Source organism: Thamnophis sirtalis, unplaced genomic scaffold (assembly GCF_051295495.1).
Source record: "Thamnophis sirtalis isolate CommonGarterSnake01/CBP01778 unplaced genomic scaffold, rThaSir2_p1.2 scaffold_10, whole genome shotgun sequence".
In the NCBI taxonomy this organism is placed as follows: Eukaryota; Metazoa; Chordata; class Lepidosauria; order Squamata; family Natricidae; genus Thamnophis; species Thamnophis sirtalis.
The window spans coordinates 29,686,846-29,692,697 of record NW_028261390.1 but is presented as its reverse complement, the minus strand read 5'-3'; positions in this window follow the sequence as shown (position 1 = coordinate 29,692,697).

The window sequence follows — 5,852 nt, the reverse complement described above, 5'->3', positions numbered from 1 at the left end:
GTTTAGGTTTAAAAAATTTGTGATTACAATTATGAAAAAGTAACTTTGCAACCAATCCTTGCACTTACGAGTTTCATGGGTCTGTACAGCAAAGGAAATTTAAGTAAGATCATAGGCACAGTTGAATTTTCACTTAGCAATTACTTGGCTTAATGACAATTGTGGGTCCCAGTTGGGATAGCTGAACAAGTACTACCTGTAACTAAATTAGCTGAACGACACCTATGTGCCAATTTTAAAAGGAGTTTGCTTTCTGCTTCAAGAGAGGAGATCACTTTTATATACTGGAATGCTGGAAAAGAGAAAGAGAATCCAAAGAGGAGGAAATTGGGAACATGGGGATAGAGTTGGCTTTGGACAGTGACTGAAAATGTGAAAAAAATCAGTGCAGATTCACACACACACAATTGTCATTGAAGTCATGAAATGGACTTCATGAAATCCAGACATGCTGAATAGCATAGCAGCCAAAGACCTGGTAATTTACAAAGATGTAGCAATTCAAACCTGCTTATACAAGAAAAGGGCAAAAAATGCAAAAGGAGTATACAGAAATTATGATAAGATAAATAATTATAGTGTTAAGATTTAGAATTATGTAGGCATCATCATTTAAAACCTTTCCCAGTTTTTTAGTAACCCTTCAGTACAAATCTGTGACATGGTTAAGGGAATCTGGATAAAAATGTAGAAATTGATTATTTTTTTTTGATCCAGCTCCCCAAACTCAACAAACCCTCTGAAGTTAAATCAATGATTCCTTAATTAGGAGTGTCAACAGCCCCGGCAAAAAGTTTCTCTCTCACCGCAGGCTAACAAGTCTGTCCAGCAGGGAGATGAATAGTTGTCTGCCATATCTATTCATCTCCGCCCCCTGCCTTTTATCCCCAAAGCTAGTGTGGAGTTTCGCTAGCAGCAGTAACTCTTCCGTCCCAAGGATTTCCACTGCTCTCCTCTCCTCTGCCTTCTGCGCATCTGTGTATCAGGCACTGGACCCAGCTGTTCCTCCTCTTCCTCAACAGCCACCTCCAGACCTGGAGGCTGTTGACTCTCCATCTGAGGACTGATGGATGGCCCAGGCTCCACCTCTAACAGCTCCATTCCCTCTTTCCTCTCAGAGCTCTTAGGCTGCCTTGATGCTGACCCTGACTCCCACACCTCCTCCTCATCTGATTGGGTTCCTGAAGAATTTGGCGGTGCCACAACAGAATTGCTTTATCACCACATATCATTTGATGTTACACCATAGGATATTACATTAATATTGCATGCACATATATCTGTATTAAGAGGTACGCATACCAAATCTAATAGAATCTTTTCTTAATTATTTTTATCAAAGATCTCTATATATAAAAGCTTAAAACAATCTTATCATCCTTAATTCTGGATGGAGTTGCTGGACAATCTGGGGGTGCTCTTAGACTTGCAACGTCTGTTCGAAGATCAGGTGGCAATCATGGTAGGAGATTCTTCATACAATTGCCCCTTTTCCTGGATAATGCAGTCCTGCATGCAATCACTCGTGCCCTCGTTATCTCCCAGTTGGATTACTTAAATATTCTCTATATGAGATTATCCTTGAATAGTATTCAGAAACTACAAATGTCAACGGTCTGACAAGCAAACTCAAGAAAAGTAGACACTCTCAGGAACTTTTAAATCCCAAAAACAAAACTTCATTGGATACAGCATTTCAGCCCTGAAGAATCAAAACGAACTCCGACTTTTCCTGTGCAATGCTTGTATAGTTAAATAATACCTTCTTCTCCCTACCCCGGTTTGGTCCCATTGTCCAATTATGAATCGTCCTTTTGTTTTGAGAACAGTTCATGTCTCTGTCGGGCACCTGCATCGGTGTCCTTGATGGGATCTTGGTTCTCACGGTCTGCCTCTGAAGCATCTTTATTCTTTCACCCTACCCTCCCACCAGTTCTTTGGAAAGTTAAAAGCAATAAGACCTAAATGTTTCAAAAGCGGTTCAACCTTGACAACAACTGGTACAGAATGTAGTGGTGTGGAGCGTTCTGGAATCACCTCTGATGATACATGTGACACCACTCATGTGAGCTTCACTAGCTGCCAGTTTGCTTCCATGTTCAATTCAAAGTATTGGTTATCACCATTAAAGTCCTTTATGGCGTGGGTCCAGGGCATATGAAGACCATCTCACCCCAAAGGCACTAGCCCACTCCGCTCATTCCCGTGGGAAAGACCTATGTGGGTCCTGTTAGCCAAAGAATTTCAACTCCCATGGTCCAGGAGAACAGCTCTGTAAAAACAAGTATCTGTAGAGGTAAACAATGACAAAATTGAAATTTTGGAGAGTAAGAGAGAGATTGCAGAAAGAGAATTAGAGATAATTAGAAAGAGAACTAGACAATAGGATTCTATTAGCATTGGCATTGAGAGAGGAGGAAAATGACATTTACAGCACACTCAGAGGATTCTGATGAAAATATTTTATAAAAAGTTGTTAAATTTTTAGAAAATGTTTTGGATTGGGATGAGGTGGTATAATTTGTAGAAATTGATGATTTATAGAATAAAAACAAGATTTGTGATAATAAATATTATGAAGGATATTTTGAGGTCCTTTGTCAAAAAGAAGACAAGATATTAAGCTTTGCATCAGCCTTATATGCAATACTGAAGATTGATAATACAGATGTAATAATTGACAAAGATATTCCTGTAAAATATTGTGTAAAAGAAATGAGTATTCTTTTTTTACCTGAGACAGTGGTTCCCAAACTTGGCAACTTTAAGATTTGTGGACTTCAACTCCCAGAATTCTCCAGCCAGCAGAGCAAAGTTGCCAAGTTTGGGAACCACTGACCTGAGAGATCAAAGCAAACAAACAAACAAAACTCTATTTCAATTAGACAAATTGGCCATGTAATTTTTACTTTTAAACAATGTATTAAAGATGTGCTCATTTATAGCCTTTATCTTGATCTTTATCACATAATGATAAACTGATTAACACAATTCTGTATGAATAAAATATAATTTGCAATATTGAAGCTTATATTTGGGTTTTCTTGGGGTGGTTTTTTCCTTCTATTTTTTCATGTGTATTTATTTATTTTTACATGTTTTCTAGAAGTAATGTTTTTCTTATAATAGTTTCTGTAATTTAGCAATAAAAGTGTAAATTGCCAATTAAAAAGCCTAAGCAGGGGAATATCTTCCTGTTCCTTTGTGTCATGGAAAACCTACATATAAAAACTTCCCCTTTTATAACCCTCTAATCCCTTAATTTGGTGTGGAGAGGATGGAAAACGTACATACATAATAATGTATTTACCAAACAACATTGAGAAAAAGAAATATGTTGACCCTATCCCTGGGAGAAATCCTTATAGTCAGTGGAAGAATTGTAGCTTAAAAATTTTCATCATACATGCAAAAAAAATTGGGAAAATGTTAATTCTTCAGTGGGTATATGAAGGCAGGAAAATGAAATTTAAAAATCCTGTAACAAAATAATATAATACATAAATGCTACTATTTGTCTTTAGCATATCTTCAGTATATTACTTTGCTTTATTTCAAAAAGTTAACTACCATTTAATACAAGTACAAAGTATAGAGCTGTACAAAATTATTCAACTAACTTAAATTCATCCGAAGTAGTATTTCAAAATTTCATCTGCAAAGTAATTTTTCACCTATGAATTATTTTTACAAAACAACAGACAATGGAAAGAAAGTTATGGTCATGGTTAGGAGAAATAAAATAACTCCCATTAGACTCCAAAATACAACTCTTCTCTTCTGGGACTACTAACAGGAATTAACGTAAGGACTTGGGCATAGGGATGTTGCCTGAGCAAGAAACCAAAGGGGACCATACCTGAGTCAGGCATGGAGGAAATTAGGCATGGAGGAAGAGAGTCTCGTGAAAATTAAGTGTAGAGGAGGAAATGTTGAAGAGTTACTATGTTAGGATTGGGAGGGTATTGGGAAAGTAGGAGTCAAATTGGACTGGATGAAGAAATTAGCTTCTTGAACTTGCTTGGACTTCTCACTTGATTCCTTCTGTTTTCTATTGTGTTTGATACTTAACTGGAAATGTGATGTCTCTTGTCTCTATTATTAATATATCTTTATTCTCACCACCATTGGAGCATCCACCACTGCTTCTTATTTGTAATGTAAGAGTGAATATGTAGAGGAGAGGAGAATTATTTGGTGATGCCTACTAAATTGTACTCAGGTGGACTAGAGTGAAAATTTGGCCATTGGAATTGGGAGTTTGTAAACATGTATGTTCAGGGAGAGAGTTGGCTGAATGGGAAAACTTGGGGAAGAGGAGAAATCAGAGTGGTGGGAGGTATAGCCTTTTGCAGGTCACAGAAGGTTAGACAGGTAGTGTTCCTTCTTAATCAATTCACCATAAAGCTAAAATAGGTAACCCAATGGTTTTTAAATGATCTCTCTCCTTTTGCCAGTTGAGTTGCTTAAAACACAACTAAATCCACCTCACAATTTATAAATTTGAATCCAATATATTATTTCAATTAATTGGACACAAATATTTGTGGAAATTTGTAAGGAAAAGTGACTTGAAGTTTGTTCATGTGGTCTCAAATTCCCTGAAATAACTATTTCCAGGAAGATATTTATTAGCACAATTAAACTTTTTTATACTACATGGGATAAATATTGACATAAATAGATGGTTGACAATTCCTCTGAAGTTATTGGTAAGAATAAACATGTCAAAATAATTGCAAAGTCTAGAATAGTAAAACTCATGTGCTGGCCACATCCACCCGTTTTAGCGAAGGGGGAAAGTTGTGATACATCATGTGATGACGTGTCATCATGAGTTTGATACCTCTGGTCTAGAATGATATATATTTGAAGAGGCTACTACAGTATACATTAATTCATTCATACTATTTTAAACTGATGAACTATTGACATTTCGGTGGAATGGACAAACCTTCAGGTTTTCATTAGATGAATGTACTAAGTTTTCTTTTGACGATGGAGAGTTTATATTTTGACACGTTTTAAGTAAAATGATAATAACTTTGACTATGAATTATGGATAGAACTAAACAATTATCTGATTCCATTGAAAATTTGACAAGTCCTTCATTCTAATTTTAGCTGCATTCAATATTTACTTATATTCTCTTGCTCTAAAGGTAGCAAAATACATTTGCAAAACTTAGATTATGGTTTTAAATTTTAAACAGCCTTGTTACAAGAAGCTGAAAATTTGGGATAACCCTAATTTTAAGATGATAAGCTTGTTGTTTTTTTTAACCAGGGCAAAAAAAGATCACTTTGTCATTGAAGTTTCTTTTAAAGTTTTGAGGAATGACCAAAAAATTTCCAATGTCAGAATATACAATTAAAACTTTTGTTGATCTCTCTTTGGAACTGTTGTGTTGGCAATCTCTGAAACTCCTAAATTATTGAATGTATAGTTTAGATCTCAATGGAATTTATAAACATTTGAAAAATAAAAGGCTTTGGTTAAACATTGTAAATTTACACAAAGTTTTGGAACATCCTATTTTATCAAATCAGTGATATTGTGATCTAAAGAATGTGACATATATCTTGCATTAGAAATATATTTTATAAAAGGTTAGCTGTTAGATTTTTTTTAATTGAATAAATTGTAATAGAGATGATTTGGATTTCCTCTTTGGTTACTCAATATTACTTAATATTTGCTTTTTATTAATATTCTATCTGATTATAAAAAACAGAATATTAATGTTCTCAAAAACAAAAGGATTAGAAATATAAATTTATTAATAAATTAGGTATTGAAAATTTAAAATCTTTTTATTCATGACCAAAGTTGAATAAATTGGCTTTGTAGC